The 25,120-nt window shown below is 45.5% G+C and overlaps 1 protein-coding gene across 15 annotated transcripts in view; it reads left to right on the plus strand.

The window, feature by feature from the left end:
• The window catches only part of rad17 (RAD17 checkpoint clamp loader component), a 108,425-nt gene that overhangs the window by 67,356 nt on the left and 15,949 nt on the right, over window positions 1-25,120 (plus strand). For 14 of the 15 annotated variants that reach the window (XM_088995087.1, XM_088995078.1, XM_088995092.1 and 11 more), the window contains 3 exons: window positions 11,185-11,451; window positions 23,099-23,160; window positions 23,226-23,312. The gene's annotated coding sequence lies outside the window, so the exon portion shown is untranslated. The remainder of the gene's footprint in view (window positions 1-11,184; window positions 11,452-23,098; window positions 23,161-23,225; window positions 23,313-25,120) is intronic. The other variant, XM_088995082.1, reaches the window with a different exon arrangement.

A 25,120-nucleotide genomic window follows, 5' to 3' on the forward strand; every position in this document is an offset into this window, starting at 1 on the left:
AGTTGATTTTCAAATTCACCACCCTGGTCAAGGTGAATCCGATGAGGGAACCCAAACTTTAAAGCATAGTCATTAAAGATTTTGTTTGCCGCTGTTTTGCCAGATTTGGACGTTGTAGCATAAACTTGAGCAAAACGTGTAAAATGTTCTACTAGCACAAGCACATATTCATAACCACCCTTACATTTGTCAAGATGCAAAAAGTCAACAGAGAGGCTGAGTAGTCACAATATTAGTGGGAGGGGCTCTGGTCTCGCAGTTGGGCTTTTTGTGTTTTAGACACACACACTCTCAGTACATAGTCCTCTATTTCTTTTTGCATAAAGGGCCAGTAAAAGCAATCCCTTACAAGGGAAAGAGTCCTTTCTACACCATGGTGGCCCATTTCATCATGCAGCTCTTCACCTTGTGTTTTTCAGGAAGCAATAGTTGGGTTCTGTTTGCTGTTTTTCTTTACAAAACACCTGTCATTAAAGTGTAGCTTGTCCCATTCCCTCACAAGACAAACAACTTGAGGACAATGTTTTCTTAGTTCAGTACCTAGCGGTTTTGTCTCTGCCAGTTTGTATCTAATAATGTGTCCTATAATGGGGTCAGTCTCTTGATCTAGCTTGATCTGTCCAACAGTCAATGGAGCTATTGGTGTGTTTAGTGACACCTCGGCACACGTAGCTGAGATTCCCATAGACCAAGCTGCACTAGACTCGTTCTGTTGGTCAACTGCTTGTACGGCAGCACTCACAGCATCATATGATATTTCTTTTGTACATCCTTCCATATATGTTACCATATCAAGGGGCATCCTAGATAAACTGTATGCATCAACATTTTGGATTGGATTGGATTGGATTGGATATGCCTTTATTAGTCTCACAGTGGAGACGGCACCTAAACCCCGGTTGGTGGCATCTGTATGCAAAATGAAAGGCAGGAAAACCTAAAACTGGTGGTTGGACTAAACAGTCTATTAGCTGCTCTCACGCTGACTGATGCTCATCACTCCACTCAATACGTGTGTTGGAAGACACACTGTTATGTCTCACTTTCCATTTTTTTCCTTGGTGCTGCTGCGTCTCAATATTCAGAGGGGCTTTAAGCAAATCATACAAGGGACTAGCAATACAAGAGAAATATTTGATGTATTGCCTATAATCGATGAGAAGGCTTCTTCAGCCGTCAACTGTACAAATTTGAAGGTTTCGGACGTTTCGCATCCTATTCAAGAGGCTTTGTCAGTGAACTAAAGTCTGACTAGTCGTCTCGGCCCTATTTATATATCCCTAATGTCCAGCCATGGCGGCGCCGGACACAGCTATGATAGGTCCCTACTCTCATGTTGGGGGGAGCAGAGGACCCCTTCCTGTGGCCCCAGTTATTGTTCCTACATTCCTGACTAACGACTGGCCCATTTCCCCCACTCCCACCGGTATCACCTCATCAGCATTACGGAAGTTGCCTAACCTGTTTTGCCTAAGCAGGCTATTGTATGAACGATCCAAATTGAACCTCACCCCACCAGAGCGATTTAATGAAGGATTTTGTTGTTTTATAAGAATGGATGCACTAATTTTTGCCTTTAACACGTTAAGGCAAGTCGTTAGTCAGGAATGTAGGAACAATCAGTGGGGCCACAGGGAGGGGTCCTCTGCTCCCCCCAACCTGAGAGTAGCCATGGCTGGACATTAGGGATATATAAATAGGGCCGATACAACCAGTCAGACTTTAGTTCGCTGACGAAGCCTCTTGGATAGGAGGCGAAACGTCCGAAACCTTCAAATTTGTACAGATGACGGCTGAAGAAACCTTCTCATCGATGGACCACTCCTTTACGACTGAGAGCTTACACAGACGTATTGCCTATAATAGCTTAATAGTCCCAAAATGGCTCGAAGCTCACCGACTACCTGGCTGCCTGTTTTTCAGGGCACGCACTGCTGCTGTATCTGCCGGGTCCATTCTGCTCCCCTCAGTAGAGACAATCCTGCCGAGGTACCTCACTTCCGGCTTGAAGAGGTCACACTTTCGGGATTTGAGTTTTATTCCATTTTCTCTGAGACGTCGCAACACTCGCCTGACATTCTCAACGTGGTTGTCAAATGTCCCGCTGAAAATAAGAATGTCATCAAGATAGGGGACACATATTTCATCCCGTAACCCCTCCAGACAGTGTTCAATACACCGCTGAAACGATGCTGGTGCATTCATGAGTCCAAAAGGGATTGAAATCCATTCATAAAGGTCCCAGGGGGTTATGAAGGTGGTCAGGTGTCGGCTCTCTTTGGACACGAACCCCCTGGTGGTATGCTCTGCCTTGGTCCAGGAGCGAAAGATGGTGTTACCCCCAAGGCTGTCCACCACATCCTGTTCCCGTGGTACAGGATGGGGTGCCGGTCAGGGTGTGTTTTCCGATTCAGCTCTCTGTAGTCAATACATAAGCGCAGTGTACCATCTTTTTTCCTGACACAGACGACAGGGGATGAGTAGGAGGAAGTGGACTTTTCCACCCACCCCTGCGCTATCAAGTCCTGTAAATAGTCTTTCACCTCTCTGTACAGTGGCTTTGGTACAGGCATATATGTCTTTTAAACGGGCTCTGTGTCTTTTAACAAAATGTCCATTTGTAGGTTTTCCACACACCCTATGTCGTCATCCGATTTTGAAAATGATGCCGATTCCTCCCTCAACATCTGCTGAACTGTCTTTTATCTTCGTCCAGATGAGAAAGGTCAATTGGGGGGTCCCAATGCTAAGAGTGATGGTGGTATCTTGGACATGAACCTCATTGACAATCGCTGAAGGAAGGTCTCTTTTAAATATGTTAGCTGGGTACAGACCCTACTGACTGCACTGTACCAATAATAGTCTTTACTGGCAACCTAATGTCATGGTTAGTAGGGTTCTGGACACTAACAACTATCTTAGGGATAGAACCTGCCTTTACTGAGACCAACGAGTCACAAAACTCTAGGCCACTTGGCCGCTGTGGGTTTTCACTTGGCTCAAAAACCAATGTAACATCTTCCTTAAAGCATGTCAGGTATTTGAACACCGACAATACACTGTCTGTAAGTAAGGAATCTGCTTAACATCTTCCTTAAAGGGCATAGCCTTTACTTTGCATGGAATAAAAAGTGAGCTATGCCTAGCTATAGTGAATCTCTCATTTGTTGTTTTTACACGGTACTCATCAGCTTGTCCCACACTAACTGCTTTTATGAAAGTGGCTGCTTTATTGCGCTTAAGGTGGGGAAAAGCTAGTCTAACCGATTTCAAGAGCTTTTCTGTATCCCCTTTTTGTGTCTCATTAAAGATGCTATCTAACACGAGATGCTCAATGACATTAAAACCTATGATAGGACACTTGCTGGTTACCTTTTAGTACTAAAACTGGTACAAGTAGCCCTGGATCATTAGCACCAAGTTTAAATGGTATCTCAAGCCATCCTACATAAGGCATATCTGTTCCATTAGCTGCCACAATATTGAGTGTATTATCAGGGTCAATAAGCTCATTCACATTTTTCAATGACACGTCAGGTAAATTTGTTTGTTTCCATAACTCATCCACAGCACACACTTGTGACCCTGAGTCCCAGAGTGCTTCAACCCTTTTGTTACCCAAAAAACACTGAATAAGACATTTCTTTCCCACTAACTCCCTGACCGAAGGTCATTTGCCACACTGTTTCTTATCTGTACACTCAACAAATGACTGCTTATGTCTCTTCTGAACAGGGCCACATGTGTAGGGCTTACGTTCCATTTTCATAGCACCACTGTAACACTGGGGTAACCCTTTCTAGTTTAAAGCATGGCTCCTGGCTGGGTTCTGTGCTTTGCCGCCTGCTCTGAAATGTTCACCACTTCCACATTTAAAACAGTACTGACAATATTCTTCACCTGTCTGAATACAAGAATAACGCCTGGGCTGAAGGCGGTGGGGCATGTAGTATTGCTGAGGGACGAACCGCTGCTGGAACTGTGCTGCCCCCCTCATCGGCCTGGGACCTGGTTCTCGGTGGTACTGCTGAAGAGCTGATGGGGAGTGCTGGGTGTAGTAGTGCCTGGCTGGTGGATCTACCTGATATGGTGAAGGTGGAGTGAAGACGACCTGTCCAGGGTAGTGGTCAGGCAGGCGTTCAGGTCCTCCGCTGGTGGGCTGTGAAGTGGCTGTTGGTTTCTGAATAGTCTCTGATATGGGACACTTCCACCCGCAGCTCCTTTAACAGCATCATCTCTGACCTCATCTCTTTGATCTCTGAAAGGAGTTCATTCGGCACAGTAACCGTACTCTGCTTTAAGACTGTCTTCTTCCCATTCGGGGCTGGTGTGTCATCTAACTGGACTGTGTTTACCGTGGTCACCCGTGGAGCAGCATTTTTCTTTTTTTCCTGTCGCTCTTTTTCATTTGCACATGATATGTTTAGTTTTTCTAACAGTGCTTCATTTGGTGGTGGTTAGCAGGAGGAAAGGTTGCATGTCACTCTTTACATTGTCACTCTGTAACCCTGTCAGAACTGTGTGCAGGAATAATCTCTGGACCAATGTAGGATCATACTTCAAACCTAATTCAGCCTCTTGAGATGCAAAAATAATCATTTGAAGAAGATCCATTGCCCTCAGTATGAAGTTCTGTGGAGACTCTTTATTGGTCTACACTTCCGATGAGAGCTGCTTGTACAATTCAGTGGCTCCTCTCTCCTGATAGTGAGAACGGAGAATCCTTCGTAAAGAAGGTAGGGTGAGGTTCCCTTTCCCTTTGAGGTAACTTCTCAACTGCAGAGTGTTATGGCAGAAACCATTGCGTCGATGATCTCGTCCCCGTGGTAGCCTTTTCTGAGCCCACTTTCTATCTGTCTCACCAAACTAGGAAATGTGAGTTTATCTTTTTGTCCGAGCGCACCTATTTGTCCAGATATCTTGAAATCTTTGCGGCAGGGTCCAGTGTCTGGGGGCACTATGCTTCTCTTTCGCACTACATCTTCACCTTTTTCACTTGGTTTGGTTATTCCTAGTTCAAAATGTTTTATACTTTCAATGAAGTCCTTTATACGTAGAAAATCAGACATTCCTCTTCTAGCTCTAATTCAGCTTTCCCGATGTAGTTTGACAAAATATTAATTAGTTGGCCTTGAGTCTTGCCTGTAAGTTGTTCTCTTTTCAGTCGAGATATTTGGATTTCAGCACATAACTGTGACAACTGTTGAAAATTCAGTCCAAATAACTTGCCTTTGACGTCCAACTGTAATTCCTCTAGCTCAATTTTCGAGAGGGTACACGCAGTTCAACTGGCCGGATTCACTTCATAGACTTTCAGTGTCCTCTAGTGGTGGATGTACGCACAGAGATTCAACCAGAGCACATGTATAAAAAAAAACTGTAATCCGATACCACTCCAAATGGGTTGATTGGGGGATATTTGGCGCGAGCTTCTACCCACAGCGAGTAGACAACACTCAAACGCAAATATCCCAGCGGCGCCTCCAAAATGTTGCGCTCTCCACTATGGTAAGGGAGATACGGTGTTGCGGTATCCAGAAAAAAAAACACAAGACAAGCAGTGCGATACGTCTTGACTCAACAGTGGTTTACTTCGAATGCCCAGATGTAATGCAAACATATACGTACAACAACTTCCTGTCCAACCCTGTAAATCGGTCCGACACAAAACACTAACCGAAGCAGGCGTTCCTTGTTTAAATAAACATTTTCGATATATAGCATTTGTAAACCAATGTAACTATGCGAATGTAACCAAAATACTAAATAAGATACATTTCAACATGTCACAATGACATTCATCAAGGAGGAGACTGTGCTGAGCGGTTGCTCCTTTTCAGCAGTATGAATATGCCAGTACTGTTTTTGAATGGGAGGAATGTCGGTGCCATTTGACTGTCATCGCTGGACAGCTCTGCGGCGATTGTGCTTTTTTTGTGCCTGTAATGGGCAGCATCTTCACAGCCCCGCTTTGTTCAGCGGAAAGGTCGGTGCTGTCAAAGGCCAGGAGCGTCAACGCAGAGTGCTGATGCGAATAATAATAATAATAATAATACATTTTATTTCAAGCGCCTTTCAAATCTCTCAAGGACACTTTACAGTCACAAACAAGCATAGACACAATAATAAATAAAATACAATTATAAATAGAAACAAGAAATTTGGCTACAAAAAAAGTACGATGAGCATTTTTCCCCTTCTTCCAACCAACGCCTCATCGCTTCGTCTATATATACAATGAAGTTTATTTTGGTCGTCTGCTAAATTAGCGTGACCATCCTCAGAGAGGGTTGATGATTGACTGGAAAAAGAGATTATTTGAGCGCACAAGTCGTCGTCTTCAGCTCTTCTGTGTTTCGCTAAGTTGCTGCTATATTTCCTCATGTATTTACCGATTTCGTACATTAGAAGTTCCCACTGGGGGTTGAAGGACTTTTGAGGAAGGACTGTGTCCCAATGAGACTTTATTAACCTGTTTATATTTTTGTTAACCTCATCATGGGCTAACAAACTATTGTTAATCTTCCAACATAAAGCCTTCGGAATATTCATAACTGGTGCCTAGGTTACCTTAAGTGGGATTATTTTATGATCAGACAGTGGTGCTGGGTGGCAGTATCCGCAGAGATTGTTTTAGATACAATAATTACACAGTGTACATTTTATGTTAAGTGCCTGTCAAAGCTCTAATGGACAGTTTACAATCACATACGAGCATAGATGCTATAATAAATAAAATACAATAAAAAAAATCTGATTGTTTACATTTTTTGACAACTCAAATGATTCAAATGTACATTTTAGTAAGACGTGTGTCCTCCCTTGTTCTTTATCACCTCAGTGATGCGCTTTGGCATGAAATCGACCAGATTTTGACAGTTGTCGATGATGGAAGGGTCCCTGTACCAGGTTTTAATTATAGCACGCATTAGGGCTTTTTTGTTGTGCAATCTTTCTCACGCAGACTAATCTTGATTATTGACTGTAAATTCTCAATCGGGTTCAAGTCTGGTGAATTGCCAGGCCAATCCATCACAATACTGTCCTGTGCAAAGAAATCAGCAGTGTTGTATCCATCTTGTTGAAGAAGAACTGATTTATAAGACAAAAACCCCTTCTTTTTATACCCGACAGAAAGGGGATTACTAAATGATAATCCATTAATTATCCAATCAGAGGCCTGGCAAACAAGTAATTAGGGAATGTGATTGGTCAAGTATATCAGACAGAATCCACCCTTATCGTGGCAAACATTGTTCAGAACTTTCCACAAGCTTTGGAATGATTTAAACCAGCAAACAGTCAAGATCACAGGGTGGTGCAATTATTTTGCACAAGGTTGTATGTTGCTGCTGGATTTAGCAATTGAGGTATGGAAGTGTCTTGGAGAGGTGGCGGTGGTGTTCCTGATTGGGTTATTTAACAAGATCTTAGATGGTGAACTGATGCCTGAAGAGTGGAGACGAAGTGTACTCGTGCCCATTTTTAAGAACAAGGGAGATGTCCAGAGTTGTACTAACTACAGAGGAATAAAGTTGAGGAGGCATACAATGAAACTCTGGTAAAGAGCAGTTGAAGCTAGACTAAGAGCAGAAGTGAACATTTGTGAGCAGCAGTAAGGCTTCATGCCAAAAAAAAGAGTACGACAGATGCAGTGTTTGCTTTAAGAATGCTGATAGACAAGTACAGAGAAGGGCAGAAGGAATTGCATTGTGTCTTTGTAGATCTGGAGAAAGCATATGACAGAGTGCCCAGAGAAGAGCTGTGGTATTGCATGAAGAAGTCTGGAGTGACCGAAAAGTATTTCAGAGCGGTGCAAGACATGTATCATGACTGTTAGACAGTTGTGAGGTGTGCTGTCGGTGTGACAGAGGAATTCAAGGTGTAGGTGGGACTCCACCAGGGGTCAGCTCTGAGCCCCTTCTTATTTGCTATGGTGATGGACAGGCTGACAGACCATTTTAGACAAGAATCTCCTTGGACCATGATGTTTGCGGATGACATTGTGATCTGTAGCGAGAGCGGGGAACAGGTGGCGGATAAACTAGAGAGGTGGAGATATGCCCTCGAAAGGAGAGGAATGAATATCAGTCGCAGCAAGACAGAATATATGTGTGTGAATGAGAGGGATCCAAGTGCAAGAGTGATGCTCCAGGGCGAAGAGATAAAGAAGGTGCAGGATTTTAAGTACTTGGGGTCAACTGTCCAGAGCAATGGAAAGTGTGGAAAAGAGGTGAAGAAGCGTGTCCAGGCAGGCTGGAGCGGCTGGAGAAAAATGTCAGGTGTGATGTGCGATAGAAGGGTTTCAGCTAGGATGAAAGGAAAAGTGTATAAAACGGTGGTGAGACCAGCCATGATGTTTGGACTGGAGACAGTGCCACTGAAGAAAAGACAGGAAGCAAAGCTGGCGGTAGCAGAGCTGAAGATGTTGACGTTTTCTTCGGGAGTGACCAGATTGGATAGGATCAAGAATGAGTACATTAGAGGGACAACTCATATTACAGGCTTTGGAGAGAAAGTCAGATTTGATAATAGTCAAATCAGCCCATTTCCAACGGAGCTTGGGCGCCATCTTGTGCATCTTCTGAGACCCTACATTGGAGTCCTGACGGCTCGAATTGATACGTAAGAACTTCTTTAATTGATTGCAAACATTTATGCTTTCCTCTTCAGAACAATTTGAATCATATTCATAACTGGATGAGTAAAAACAAAGCATATTCTCCGAATCTGAACCATTGTTTTGATTCTAGTGCAAGGCAAGATACGTCCTGGCGTGACGTCACGAACAAGGGGGCGGGACCTTCTAAGACTCACCATCTCCGAGGTCATTTTGAAGTAGTTTTGGGACACTTTAATTCATTTTTATTTGTGTTTTGTATTTGACTAAAATATCACCCTGCGTGTTTTAGGTATTTCAGATGCTATAAAACGTTCTTCTGGTGTCAGGAAACAAAAAAATGGTGTCGATTGTCTTTTAAGCATTGCTGTTTTGCACAATTACCAATATCCAGAGTCAGTGTTTACATTGTCATTCAGTGTTTACGTTGTCAATAAATGATTTTTATCACAATGCTTGCTCTGAGCCGAGAAAAAGTGAAACAAAATTTTATACAGATTTTTTTATTGAAAATTGGGGGTGTACGTTATACACGTGTGCGCGTTATCCTCGAATAATGACGGTAATCAATAAACAAATCAAAGACTACTTTTGATTACCTCTTCAGTAAGAAATTATGACACGGTTTAAAAATGATCTCTGTGCTGGTAGTTTGTCTAGATCATGGGTGTCAAACATACGGGCCGGAACCGTCCCCCAAGGAGGTTCGATCAGGCCCGCAGGATAATTTGAAAGTGGAAAAATGCATAAAAGGCGTTGAATTATTTTTTTTAATTTGCTGCAATTCATGGATTATCCGCTAAGGGGCACACTATTTCCATCAGAGTAGAAGACACGCCGCATCACTGAGACAGACTGAAAACAGCAGACGGTGTCAATGCGCCATCTGCTGCTTGTTACGACGTTGTTAATACCTTGGTCTCTACCTCTCCGCTACACCCTCATTAGCCAAAATGTTGTTATCCAAACGGAGAAAAGTAGATAAGGAGTGCAGAATTTTCAAAGAAAAATGGACCACGTCCTACTTATTTACAGAGATGCACAGAAAACCTTTGTGCTTGGTTTGTTTGCAACAAGTTTCGGTATTGAATAATATTCGATGCCACTACGAGACTCATCACAGCGAAAAATATGACGGGTTGCAAGGACAACTGAGAAGAGAAAAGATTAACGAATTGCTGGCGGGTCTGAGGAAACAGCAGTCAACTTTCATCCGGAGCCGAGAAGTCAGTGAAGCAGCGGTAAAAGCCAGCTACCTAATTGCTAGCAAAATAGCATTAGCATTGAAGCCGTATTTCGACAGTGACTTTGTTAAACGATGCATGATGAAGGCGGCTGAACTTTTATGTTCCGAGAAGCGACAAGCCTTTGCCAATATTAGCCTGACGAGGAATACTATAGCAGAGAGGATTTATTGCATTTTCCGTGGCAATTGACGAGAGCACTGACATCACAGACGTGGCCATATTTATTCGATGAGTTGATGAGACATTGACTGTTACTGAAGAGTTTCTTGAGTTGGTGCCAATGATGGACACCACAACAGCCGAGGACATTTTCAGCTCTGTCGTTGCTGTATTGGACAGAGTTGGAGTGGACTGGTCCCGCGCTGTCAGACTGGCTATAGACGGCGCGTCATCCATGGTCGGAAAGAAAGCAGGTGTCGCGAAAAAGTTCAGATCGTTTCTGGACATTTCACTGTATTTTGCACCAGGAGGCATTGTGTTGCAAGTCGCTGAAAATGGACCACGTCATGGAGGTGGTTGTTCGCACTGTAAATTTCATCCGGTCCAGGGGTCTGAACCATCGTCAGTTTGACAAACTTTTCAGCGACAGCAACATTACCCATAGCCTGCCATACCACACTTTAATGTTAGTCAGCAGCTTCAAAACAAAAGTTCTGTGATGGAATTCTACTGTTCATACAACTCCATAAGTTTTCAGTATGTATTGTATGTGTATGTATGTTTCATGTATGAAGTTTACAGATTTACAGTACAGGTGAACACTTTCTTCATTACACATTTAAAATCACTGTCCTTAGTTTGTCAGGTGTACGCAGGGATTACATGTAGATTTTACATGCGATTGTGTAAGTGGTTTAAAAATTCCCTTTCTTTAAAAGTCTCATTTAATATTAACGTGCATTACTATATTTTTCAGTACCAATTAAAGTTTTGTGCCTTTGTACAATCAGTGGGATCAGTTGCAATGCATATGTGTGAATTATAAAAGTAAATTGCACATTTGTCTAAGGAAATATGAGGTGTTTCATGAAATGTTTTGTAAAAGGATAGTTCATTAAATGTCAATATTTTCCTAATGTTCTTGTGCTTCTTTACACCAAAACAAAGGAAAGACATGATATTTTTGCTATTTTTAGCAGAGTACGGTATAATTTTAATGGTCAGGCCCACTTGACAGCTCCCTAGGCCGTATCTGGCCCGCGATGCGAAATGAGTTTGACACCCCTGGTCTCGATTATTCTTGAAATTAACCAGAAATGAATTATGATCCAATACAACATGAGAATTAAGATTCATACTGTTATCCATATAATTTAGACTTTGGCCTGATGCTGATGCCAGACCTCCATCAGGCTATCAGCCTGGACGATGATCTGGTGACTGGAGACCTGGGTGATGGAATGGCAGTAAGGACAACATCCCTCTCAACCAGGAAAAAGAGCCAAACCTCCACCAGACCTCAAGGGCCTATATCACCTGATGGAGATTTGTACAAACGAAGCCATGCTCGGGAAGCAGCCAGTACACCCAGATTAATGGGTTGGGAGAAAATGTCCACTTGGAAGATGCCAAAGATTAGTCATGGTAATTTAAGAATAGTTTGTACTGCAGTTTTGAAGTCTTCATCATGTCGTGCTCCAACTAAATGAAAAACAGAGGTGGAAAGACAGTCAAACTTTTCATCGTCCAATTATAACGTATTCAATTACACATGCATAACTTAAAAAATGGGGTTTTTCATATTTTTGGTGCAGGTGTTGGGCCTACGGCTCTCGAGCCATATATGGCTCTTTTGATAATTGCATCTGGCTCGCAGATAAAACAAAATATGCCTGCTTTTTGGCTGTTCATTTCCTATTGAGGATTGCATTTGGCTCCAACAACAATTTTGATTGGATGATACTGGTTATGTGGCCATTGCTGTGGAAACAGGTAAACTTCCCCTTTTGAAAAAGCCCTCTCGGTCATAAGCTCAAAGTTATTAGCCAACGAATAAATTGGTGAAAAGTAATAAAGATGATGAGTATTGCACACTTCAGGTTGAATGGACCAAAGGATTCGCCTATGTGGAGAGAACAGGTTCTGCCGTGATTATAATTTGCAATGAAACAATATCATTGATGAAACAGTCGACACAGTGGCACTTTGACACGCCAGATGCTACGTTTGCATCAATAATAATAATACTGTGGCGGGCACTAGGATCAGACATCTCACCCAGCAGGTGTACGGGAGGGGGCGGGTTTATATCACATATATTTCACTGCAGTTTCCGTTTTGGCTCTCTTTTTACTTGTTAGCAGTTGGAATAAAGACGTACTCCAATCGACCGTGTGTTCTCATTCCTCAACTGCTACACTGGTGACCCCGACGTTCGAAATGTTCATGGCAGCAGACGAAGAGATATCTTCCACGGCCATGCCGCCACGACCGGCGCGTCAGCTCGCAGCTGCCGCCTACGCCGCGAAGCTGGCCGAGTTTTGGAATAGCGACCCGGCTTCGTGGTTCCAACATGTGGAAGCGCTTTTCCACCTACGAGGCGTCACGACAGATGAGCCGAAATATTATCTGGTCGTGGCGTCTCTCAACGAACAGACGACTCGTCGTGTGCTGCCTCTCTTGCGTGCACCTCCACCGAGCGAAAAATACGCAGCGCTCAAACACCTGCTGCTCCGACGGTTCACATTATCGGCCTCTGAGAGAGCAGACAGGCTTCTTTCTCTTCCCGGACTCGGCGACGGAATAGCAGTGGACCTGATGGACAAAATGTTGTCGCTACTAGGTTCGGATGACAGCGGATTCCTGTTCCCCCACGTGTTCCTTCGCCAGCTACCGGCCTCTGTGCGCGCCGTGCTAGCCAACTCGACATGCCTAGCCACCGGCGACTACCAAGGTTTGGTTGAAGAAGCGGACCGGGTGCTTCTGGCGACACGGAGGTTCGCCGTGCAAGGCGTGACGGCCGAACCCCTCAGCGGAGCGGCAGCGAACATCGACCCGACCCTAGTAGCCGGAGTGGTCACGCGGAAGCGACACGAGAAAGCCCTCTGTTTTTTCCACCAGCGGTTTGGCGCCAAGGCCCGACGCTGCACACCACCCTGCACCTATGAGGCTCCGGGAAACGCCAGCGCCGGCACCCAATAGCGGGCGTGGGTGCCGGCAACGAAAGCGAGCTGCTTTTTATCACAGACTCCTCGTCAGGTAGACGTTTTCTGGTGGACAGCGGGGCACAAGTAAGCCTGCTGACGCCCACGGCCTCGGACAAGACGGCAGGTGAATGTGGGCCTCCCCTGCGCGCAGCTAACGGCTCGCCCATCGCCAGCTTTGGCACCAGGTCGGTAACTGTGTGTTTCCACGAACGAAAATTCGAGTGGGACTTTATTGTGGCCTCGATTACAGTTCCGATAATCGGCGCGGATTTTTTATGCGCTCATGGACTGCTTGTGGACATTGCTAACCGTCGTTTGATCGACACCATCTCTTTCGCCACTTTCCCATGTGAGGCTGGAGGGCTTGGAGCGTTGACGCACGCAAATTATTTAACGTCAGGTAACGTTTATGAACGCCTGCTGACCGATTATCCGTCGTTAACCACACCCGCCTTTTCCAATGCCGATACAAAACACGGGGTACAACATTTCATTCCCACGGTTGGCCCGCCAGTTTTTGCCCGCGCTCGTCGCCTCGACTCGGCAAAATTGGCAATGGCGAAAGGGGAGTTCGCGACGATGGAGCGTTTGGGCATCGTGAGGCGTTCCAACAGCCCGTGGGCCTCACCATTACACATGGTGCCCAAAAGTGACGGTTCTTGGCGGCCGTGCGGTGATTTTCGTCGGCTTAATAATGTAACCACACACGACCGTTACCCAATTACGCACATCCAGGACTTTTCCGCACGTTTGGCCGGAACCGTGACCTTTTCCAAAGTTGATCTCGTTCGCGGTTATCACCAGGTTCCGGTACGGGCAGAAGATGTGCCAAAAACTGCAGTAATAACCCCTTTTGGCCTCTTTGAATTCCTCTGTATGCCTTTTGGCCTGAAGGGGGCGGCACAGACCTTTCAGAGACTGATGGACTCAGTCTTGCGAGGTCTTGATTTTTTATTTGTCTATCTAGACGACATCCTTGTGGCCAGCCCTTCACCAGAGGAACACCTGTCGCACTTAAGGAGGGTTTTCAAGCGTCTTGATGCGTATGGCCTTATCGTCAACCCTGTGAAGTGCCAATTTGGTTTGCCCAAGATCGATTTCTTGGGGCACCACATTTCTCCACAGGGTGCCATCCCCTTACCCGCCAAAGTGCAGGCTGTGGTGAATTTCCCCCGCCCAGCCACAGTTAAAGCTTTGCAGGAGTTTTTGGGCATGATAAATTTTTACAACCGTTTTCTTCCTCACGCAGCCGACCTCCTACAACCCCTCTACGGCGCCTTGAGAAAAAAGAAGGCTAATGAACCCGTCGAATGGGCCCCGCAACGAGTGCAGTCCTTTGAACGAGCCAAGGAAGTTCTTGCGGGTGCAACTCTTCTGGTCCACCCGATCTCAACCGCACAGGTGGCCTTGACTACTGACGCGTCTGATGTTGCCGTAGGGGCGGTGGTTGAGCAGCTTGTGGAGAACGAATGGCAGCCCCTTGCATTTTTCAGTCGGAAGCTGCAAGATAACGAACGCAAGTATAGTGTTTTCGACAGAGAGTTGTTAGCACTCTATCTTGCAACGCGCCATTTTCGTTTCCTCCTCGAGGGGCGCCGGTTCACCGCCTACGTAGATCATAAACCCCTTACATTCGCCATGTCCAAGGTGACTGAACCGTGGTCGGCCCGACAGCAACGGCATCTAGCGGCTATTTCCGAATTCACAACAGACATTCGGCATGTGGCCGGCAAATGTAACCCTGTGGCCGATTGCCTGTCACGCACGATCGTTTGTCCAGTCCAGCTCGGGGTGGATTTTTCAGAGATGGCCACGGCCCAATCTGAGGATTCGGACATCCACGAACTCAAGGCAGCAGACACGGCCCTGAAACTGGAGGAGGTGGCAGTGTGTGAAGGGGGTCCCGCTATCCTCTGCGATGTGTCTACGGGTCGCACTCGTCCCGTGGTTCCGCAGGAGTGGCGTCGGCGAATTTTTGATTCAATTCATTCCCTTTCACACCCTGGCGTCCGGGCGTCAGTCAAACTACTTGGGGCCAAGTTTGTCTGGCCTGGGTTACGAAAGGACGTCAGGAAGTGGGCAGCTGCATGCGTGGCATGTCAGAGCGCCAAAGTCCACAGGCACACCCGGGCGAACCTAGAAACTTTTCCGATTCCGGCCAGGAGATTTGACCACGTCCATGTGGACCTGGTCGGGCCCCTCCCTCCTTCGCAGGGTTGCACACATCTCCTCACTATGGTCGATCGGACCACTAGGTGGCCGGAAGCTGTCCCCCTGTCCTCCACAACCTCGACAGACATTGCCCGTGCATTTCTGTCATCCTGGGTCGCACGTTTCGGCACGCCGGCCGATATCACTTCGGACAGAGGCCCCCAGTTTGTGTCCGAGCTCTGGTCGGCCATGGCGCAGTCCTTGGGTGTGCAGGTACACCGCACTATGGCCTACCACCCACAGGCTAACGGGATGTGTGAACGTTTCCACCGGTCACTTAAAGCCGCGCTACGGGCCGCACTATCGGACGGTAACTGGGTTGACCGGCTTCCGTGGGTCCTGCTCGGGTTACGTTCAGCTCCTAAAGAAGACCTTAACGCCGCTCCGGCAGAGTTAGTACTTGGTCAGTCACTCCGCATCCCTGGTGAATTTCTGCCTGAAGCTTCGGGTGCACCTTCTTTCCCCCTTTTGCCAGGGGAGCCCCTGGCCCCAGCACCATTTCACCACGGCGTCCCCAAAATATTAGTTCCGTCTGCTCTTAGGTCAGCCCGTTTCGTCTTCGTGCGTCATGATGCCCACCGCTCTCCTCTCTGGCCGCCGTATGATGGCCCGTTTAGAGTGCTCGAACACGGGGAAAAGAGTTTTGTGCTCGATATGGGTGGGAGAAGGGAGGGCATTTCAATAGACAGACTCAAGCCGGCTCACATAATTGCAGGCGAGGACGTTTCGCCGGCCCAGGTCCCACGTCGCGGACGCCCTCCAAAACCTCCAGCCTCTCCGCGGCATGCCAGGGTTGAGTGTCGTTCCCCCACTCAGTTCTCACCCGGATCACCTGCCCGAGCAATTTCACCTTCACCACCGAACGACGGACTGCATAGTCGTTGTGGCAGGCTGGTCAAGCCCCCTGCAATATTTTCGCCTTGACTGTCCTTCTGGGTGTTCTGGGGGGGGGGGCTGTGTGGCGGGCACTAGGACCAGACATCTCACCCAGCAGGTGTACGGGAGGGGGCGGGTTTATATCACATATATTTCACTGCAGTTTCCGTTTTGGCTCTCTTTGTACTTGTTAGCAGTTGGAATAAAGACGTACTCCAATCGACCGTGTGTTCTCATTCCTCAACTGCTACAATACATTTACAGTAAAGTCTCGTTATATCGATATCGGATATATCGATAGTCCCGGTTATATCGATACTATTTCTATGCACGCACAGAGAAAATTACATGCAAACAGGGTCGGATATATCGATAGTCCCGGTTATATCGATATTTTTTCGGACTCCCTTGAGTATCGATATAACGAGACTTTACTGTAATTTACAAGCGCCTTTCAAATCACCCAAGGACACTTTACAATTAAAAGAACAAGAAACACCAGAATTGCGGCCGAGCAGTGACGGCCAAAACACGCCAGCGTACACTGGACCCAGAAGTAAATTACTCTGTGAACGATAGCAGAAAACAAGGGTGCAAGCTACTGAGCAGTGGGCAGGGCTGCAGTTTAGCCAGCAGCAACTTCACCTATGGACTCGATAGTTTGGCTGGATTTTTTTTTACCAATCGTGAGGAACGGAAAAACATTAATATTAATGGTATTATCACAAAATGATTTTAAAGAATAGAGATAGATACAGACGGTCACTGACTTATGAGCATTCATGTTATGAACAACGGTACATACGAACATTTTTGTGGGTATGTCGAAAAATGTTCAATGCCCTAAGTGCAGTTTCTCTTTGATTGAGATGTGCCCAGGATTGCACCATTTGTCATTCACAAACGCAGCAGTTACCCCTCCGTTCTTCTTTTCGCTCCTTGCATTCCTGTCCGCACATACGAGTTGGAAGTGTTGTGTCCGAAGGAATGAGAGAAGTGTTTGTCAAAGTCTTTATTGTGCCGCCATGTTCGTCTACAGCAGGGGTGCTCATTACGTCGATTGCGATCTACTGGTCGATCGCGGAGGTAGTACTGGTCGATCGCAGCGTGACAGTAAAAAAAACATTTGTCAGCCTATCAAACGTCCCGTCACTTGATTGACATACAGGGCAACCATTCAGATGACAACTGAATTTTTACCTTTAAGTCGCCGTGCTTGCGTAAACAACGGCGGTAAACGCAGCAAAATTTACAAGCTAGTCAGTGAATTACCTCAGATTTTAAGCCCTTGCTAAAACATATGGTGATCAAAATGAGTGAGAAAGCGGGACCAAGTAATGGGGCAAAACATATTACTTTCATACGGAATGGGAAAATGTGGAGCGCCATTTTCGGACTGTTCATGGAAAATACGACATTTACTTCACGCCGAAAAGCCAGCTGAGAAAGAGAACGGTGGACGAACTAAAATCCCAGATGTCCGGACAGCAGTCATTTTTCACTCAGCATACTTCAAAAGCGAAAGTCGAGGAAATGTGCTACCTCCTTGACTGCATTATTCGGCTCCACTTATTTATGTGAGTCAGCCTTTTCCTACATGCAGATCATTAAGTCCAAATACCGTTCCACCATGAATGATGACCATTTGGAAATGCGCTTGAGGCTGGCTGTCAGCAGCTACTGTCCGGACTATGCATCCCTGTCTGATTCAATTCAGTGCAAGTCATCAAAGTAAACTCAGGTAATTACAAAAAAATTGTTCAAAGTTATTTATTATGTTATGTGTATGTAGTTATGTGTGTTGTGCAATATTGGCTTATTCAGTTATGCAAGGTACATCAACATACATTGTACATACAAAGAATCCTTAAAACATTTGAAAATAATTATGTTTTGCATTTTTGTCGTGGGTAGATCATTTTGACTTGGTAGTTTTTGTAAGTAGCTCGTATTCTGAAAAAGTGTGAGCACCCCTGGTCTACAGGTACCTGCGGGCGTCTCGTCACCGCTGCTTTTCGACACTGTCGCAACGTTATGTAGCAATGTGACATATGCTACATTTAACCGGGTAGACCGCCGGTTTCCCTGCTTAGCCTTGTGGGTTATTCTGCCACGCAATAGGCTAAGCACTGGCTCAGGTCTGAACATTCAAAGTCAGTGATGTAATTGTCAATAGTGATCTGGGGGCTGCAGTGGTAAGCTCACTCTGTCCAGTTCCACTGTGCACCACTTGAATGAGGTGGCGCAGGAGCCCACGGAGTGGATGGTGGTCGGCCTCGGCCCGCCTTGTAAAGTGGTTCATCTTCCCGCAGACCTGGCATCATTGTCCGGTTGCTTTGCAAGTTGCCGTACGTGTGGGGTGCGAGGCAGTCCCACACTTGGCACAAGGCCTGTGTGTCAGCCCCATGACGTCTGGCCACATTTATCTGGGCACCGTTGCTGGTGTAGGTGGTGTCTGGGGGTGAGGGGTTGAGCAACGATCTGTGCTAATGCGGGAGAGCGTGAAAGGGTGGGTGCGTTCACAAGCTGAACCGCTAATTGTGCGCCGTTCTCCAGTTGGAACTCCATTTCCACAGCCTTCTAGAGTGGGAGGTCGTCAGGTGAAAGTAAATGATACACAAATGTGTTTATAATCAAGACACTACAAAGACAAGATATTTAATGTTCAAATTCATAAACTATGAGTAACTAGGGTCCCTGCCCTAGGGTCCCTGCCCAAGGCGTCTTGGGACATCAATGTCACCTCTTATGGAGGGAAGGGCATGACCTGGTGTACGAGGCAGGGAACATCAGACGTGCCTTACACACAGCCTGAGATCTGGTCCCAGTTCTCTCGAAATACTTTGGACTTTCATAGTTGCCCACGATGAGAGATGCAGATCCAGTGGAGGCATACTCATTACCCCCCAGTTCGGTGCCTATAACTTGGGTCTCGTCCCAGCGTAAAAAAAGGCAGCCTCCCTCCACCTTCGGGTCGGGGGTACAGGGGCGTTCTGATTCTTGGCTAAAGAAGGTAGTTCTTAGGACATCAATGTTCCCTCTCACAGACGGTAGGGGCATGAACTGGTTGGTGTACGAGGCAAAGAACCTCAGACGTGCCTTACACACAGCCTGAGATCTGGTCCCAGTTCTCTCTAAATACTTTGGACGTTCATAGTTTTCCACGATGAGAGATGCAGAGCCGGTGGAGGCATACTCATTACCCCCCAGTTCGGTGCCTATTCCTTGGGTCTCACCCCAGAGTAAAAGAAGGGAGGCTCCCTGTAGCTTTGGGTCAGGGGCCCAGGTCTTGACGGTTTGTGGCTATGCACACAAAGATAAACAACCATTCGCTCTCACACTCACACCTAGGGTCAATTCCGAGTGTTCATCCTGCCGTGCATATTTTTGGCATGTAGCTGCGTTATCTTCCACGGGAATTCTCACACGTCATAGCTGTGATAACGGACATTCCCGCAATGACAAATGGCGCCGTAGCATATGATGCCTTGATGACTGTCGTGAACAGGCTGCAAACACAGCCCTGCTCATCATCTCTGGGGACTTAAACCATGTCTCCCTGCAGTCCTCCCTCCCAACCTTCACACAGTATGTGTGCTACCAGAGACAACGACATTGGACTTGTTTTATACCAATGCTAAGGATGCATATAAACCCTATTCCCTCACATATGGTGTATCTCCAGCCTGCGTACAAACCCTTGGTGCACAGGCAAGCAGCTGTGACCCACGCGGTCAGAAGATGGTCCACTGTGGCTGCAGAGGCTCTATGGGACTGCTTTGGGTCAACCAGGTGGGGGCTCTTCAATTAAGTTCAAGGGGTTCATTAATTCACTCACCGACACCATCACAGATTACATAAACTTTTGTGAAACGAACACCGTACACACCAGGACTGTGCGGTGTTTCCCATTAACAAACCGACATGAAGGCCCTCCTGAAGGAGAAATAAAGGGCTTTCGTGTTGAGAAACAGAGAAGAGCTTAAGGCTGTGCAGATCCAACTGAGGAGAAAGATCAGAGAGGGTTAAAAGGCAGACATGATGAAAATGGAGTAGCGGCTGTAAGCCAATAATGTCACTGGTGTCTGGAGGGTCCTGCCAAACATCTCAAGCTACAAAAGCCCATTGACATTGAATGAGAAAGACACGGACTGGCAGATGAACTCAAAGGAGCTCAACAGCTACAGACCGATAGCACTGACATCTCACCTCATGGAAACGCTGGAGAGACTCCTCCTCGCCTACCTATGTCCGCTGGTGAGCTCATCACTGGACCCCCTACAATTTGCCTACCAGCCCACCATCGGTGTGGAGGAGGCATCTACAGTTGTGGTCAAAAGTTTACATACACTTGTGAAGACCATAATGTCATGGCTCTCTTGAGTTTCCAGTTATTTGTACATTATTATTATTTGTTATTTTTCTCTGATAGAGTGATTGGAACAGTTACTTCTTTACCACAAAATCATTCATGACGTTTAGTTCTTTCATGACTGTATTATGGGTCAACAGAAAAAGTGATCAAATCTGCTGAGTCAAAAATATACATACATCAACACGAATTAGCAATTTTGGTGACTTAGAAAGTTGTGTCAGTGAAATGAGTTTAGTAGCATAGCCTCTTAACTTCTTGTGGGAACTTCTTGTGAGAACTCAATGTTGGTGAGTTCTATGAAGCCATTTAAATATGGCTCATTGAATGCAAACACCCACAAACGCTATAATGAGAAAGTCAAAGGAGCTCAGCATGGATCTGAAAAAGCGAATCATTGACTTGAACAGGTCAGGACAGCAGTCATTTTTCACTCGGCATACTTCAAAAGCTTGTAGCCATTTCCAAGCAGATTCAGGTCCCAAGAGCAACAGTGCAAACAATTGTTTGAAAGTATAAAGTGCATGGCACTGTTTTGTCACCGCTACGTTCAGGAAGAAAATGCAAGCTATCCCCTGCTGCTGAGAGAAAATTTGTCAGGAGGGCGATGATTCAATCGAGAATCACAAAAAACAGATCTGTCTAGAATTAGAAGCTGCTGGAACACAGGTGTCAGTGTCCACAGTCAAACGTGTTTTGAAAGGCTGCCGTGCAGGAAGCCCTTGCTCCAAAAGCGGCACCTTAAGGCTTGACATAAGTTTGCTGCTGATCACATGGTCAAAGATAAGACCTTCTGGAGGAAAGTTCTGTGCTCAGACGAAAAAAAAATCGAGCTGTTTGACCACAATGCCCAGCTATATGTTTGGATGAGAAAAGGTGAGGCCTTTAACCCCACGTACACCATGCCTACCGTCAAGCACGGTGGTAGTATTATGCTGTGGGGCTATTTTTATGCCAATGGTGCTTTACAGAGAGTAAATGGGATCATGAAGGAGGAGGATTACCTTCAAATTCTTCACGATAACCTAAAGTCATCAACCCGAAGATTGGGTCTTGGGCGCAGTTGGGTGTTCCAACAGGAAGTGGTAATGGAAGCTTGTGGATGGCTACCAAAAGCGCATAATTGAAGTGAAAATGGCCAAGGGACATGTTACCAAATATTAGCCCTGCTGTGTTTTTGACGCAGCAGATTTGGTCACTTTTTTCTTTTCACCCCTAGTAAAGACAAAAGAAACAAAGCCATGAATGTTTTTTTGTGACAAAAAAACTAGCTCTTCCAATCACTCTATCAGAGAAAAATCAGAGTTGTAGAAATAATTGGAAACTCAAGAAAGCCATGACATGATATTCTTCACAAATGTGTGTAAACTTCTGACCACAACTGTACCTCTTCCACTCGGCGCTGTTGCACCTGGAAAATGCTGGAAGCAATGTGAGGATCACATTATTCGATTTCTCCAGTGCCTTCAACACCATGCAGCCAAACGTAGTGGGGAACAAGCTTTTGCATGCCCGAGTGGACAACCACCACACATCATGGATTATAGATTACCTCACAAATCGGCCACAGTATATGAGGGCAAAGAACTCTGAGTCAGATTGTCGGCCTCATTACAGAGGGAGATGATTGAGAGTACAAGGGACTGACAAAGGTCTTCGTGGAATGGTGCCAGCAGAATCACTTCCAGATCAACGCCGGGAAAACCAAGCAGTTGTGGATTTCTGCAGGAAACAGTCTCACTGCACTGTTGAACAGACAGACACTTTATATAGAGTAATTACAGTTGTATATATCATATCTGCTTTCATTCTATTCTATATTTGTATACTTTTCACTATGTGCAGTTCATTTTATGAAACATTTTTGTGCACAATGCCACAGTTGTCTTTTGGCATTTTCTTTTGTACATACAATACTCAGTTTTATCTTTTTAACCCTCTCTCACGCCTTTCAATTTTGCTGATGTAGATGGTAAATTTCCGCATTGTGGGAGTATTAAAGTTTTCTTATTCTGATTCTAAACTTTATTTGCATACATGAAGTTTCCAGTACTGCATTGTTTAAGGTTTATATCAGTATGTTTAAGGCTTGTATAAGTAACCTGTATTGGTTTGGAATGAAAAATTATTTGAAAAAATTAAATAAAAAAATATTATTATTATTATTATTTGCAAATAAATACACATACAAAAAATATTAGACTCAACAAAAAGTAAGTAAGTAAAGTAAGTAGATTTATGTTGTCACAGCAAAGTGTTGTCGTCCAGTTCTCTCTTGAGCCGACCCAGCTGGCCGTCACATGAGAAATCATTAGGACACAAGCTCCCACATCAATGCGGTCCTGTCTATGAAGACACACTATGGGTGTTTCTGTCAGTTGTAATTAAACCAGGCCTCCACAAGTTATCAACAGAGAGGTCAATTGATATTTGGCCCGGTTAGTGTTTTTTTTTCATTTCATCATTTTAATCAATGTTTTTTTCCCATCAATCATCATCAAAAGCGGCATCAGTGACAGACTGATAGACATTTGTCAAAACTAGTGGAATTCTCACCAGTTTGTCTGAAAATGTCAACTACAGTCACTCACAAAATAACTTTTGATGCAATCTTTTTACTATCCAGCTGGATCCTTTGCTGACATGTCCAAAGAAGAGTTACGAGACAAACTACTGGAGTCCATTGAGGTAAGAAGGAAACATAACTGATAAATAGGTGCCTTATAGACTGACAGTTTACTTGTGTTTGACAGGTAATCAATGTATTAATATCTGAGCTGGAGGTGGCACATCGTTACCTAGAAGGCAAATTTGAAGCATTGAAGATCCTACAGGGAAAGGTAGTGCAATTCTTACATAAAATGTGCTTCAGATTACTAAATGATTCATATTTTCCAACATGAGTCCAAGATGGCGCCCGAGTAGGCAGCCGTCAGCAAGTGCTCTCATGAGCCTTGCTTTTTTTTGTCTTGTTTTGTGTTTTCTTTTGTCACTTTGTGTTGTTGTGCGTCGTGTGGAGTGGATACGGATTCTTTTTCAGCATTTTTGACCACAACATTCATCAAGGAGGAGACTGTGCTGAGCCGGTGCGCCTTTTCGGCAGCATGAATATGCCAGTACTGTTTTTGAATGGGAGGAATTTCTGGACAGCTCTGGGGCCATTGTGCTTTTTTGCGCCTGTAATGGGCAGCACCGCGTGAGTGGCTGCCCATGTATTTTGTTTTTCTACTTTCATTCCTTTAATCACTTTGCTGCTGTGAAATGTTAATTTCTCCACTGCAAGAATAATAAATCCAATCCAATTTTCTTAGATTTTTCTAAAATTTTAATGTAAATGACAGACATAGAAATGCTCTGATCATCAACATTTAGTTTAAAAATGTTGTCAGGGTAATCCCCTCCCTAAGCCATCATAGATAAGGTAGTGCTCACCTCAACACATACACTTTGAGCTCTGGCACCAGTACTTTTGAATTGATTGGGCTCTTTTCCATTCTGAAGTTTCCTGCGGAGAGAGTTACTGATCAGGTCTAGGCATACCTATTGCATGTTTGCTCAATGCCTGGACAATGGAATCCACGCTGATGGATGAGAGGGTAGCTTCCTTCCATCTTCAAGTGGGCGGACACGTCCTGAGAGTTGTTTGCATTTATGTGCCAAACTGCAGTTCAGAATACACACACATTTGGAAGTCTTGGGAAAGCTAAGTCCAATTGTCATAGAAAATCACCCAACTTCTGTTGGCAATGTGGACCTAACTCTGTCACTGGTCATACACAGATTGCACAGCCTGTCAAGAGCATCTGATACCCCGTACTTCCAGAGCATCCTCCACAAGATCTCAAATGGTCGAACAACTTCGCCAAGTTCAGAGTACATGTAGACTGGTTGAGAAAACTTCCATGCCCCCTCGAGTACACTGCTGAGGGTATAGAGCTGGTCCGTTGTTGCATAACCAAGACCAAAAGCACACTGCTACACCATATAGCATTTACGAACACAGCCAGTCCCCTTCATTGCCTCTTATCCAGTGTCACATCTTCCGAGGCGCCAGGTGCGCGCCCCTCCCCTCCCTGCTCTCCGGGCTCACTCACCTGATTCCCAATTCCTTGATTGTGCCTTCTGGCTATAAAAGCCACCCGTTCCCGCCCGTTCCTCGCCGGTGTATTCTCTCTTGTTACCCTGTCACCCAGCAGTACGCAGTTTGGTCACGTTCGTCTATTCGGTTGCCTTACCTTCTGTTTTGCCCTGCGTGTCTCAGTAAAAACCTTTCTTGAACTTATTGTCTCCATCGTGTATTTCGGATCCAACCCCTTCCTATTTTTTCTTCGTCCATCGAGTCCTGTCACCACTCCTCCAGCGGTCGTGACACCCAAAGGTGGGAAAACTACGGCCCGTGGGCCTGATCCGGTTCGTTGGTCTTTTTAATCCAGTCCTCCAAAGGTTGGCACACAACTAAGGTTCGATGTGAATGACTACCGGTACATTCATTTCATTTGGACTTGTAATGAAATAATTTTAACATTGGGTGGAGCGGTTAGTTGAAGTTGGTCTTCCACAAGCCAATGGCAACCTCGAACTAACAACAAAGTCCAGCACCCTCAGACTGTACACAGGCTGTAAGGTAGGAGGCCGGGGTAGTAGAGAA

This window comes from Hippocampus bargibanti, linkage group LG04, assembly GCF_051943395.1.
Source record: "Hippocampus bargibanti isolate YZ-2025 linkage group LG04, ASM5194339v1, whole genome shotgun sequence".
NCBI lineage: Eukaryota > Metazoa > Chordata > Actinopteri > Syngnathiformes > Syngnathidae > Hippocampus > Hippocampus bargibanti.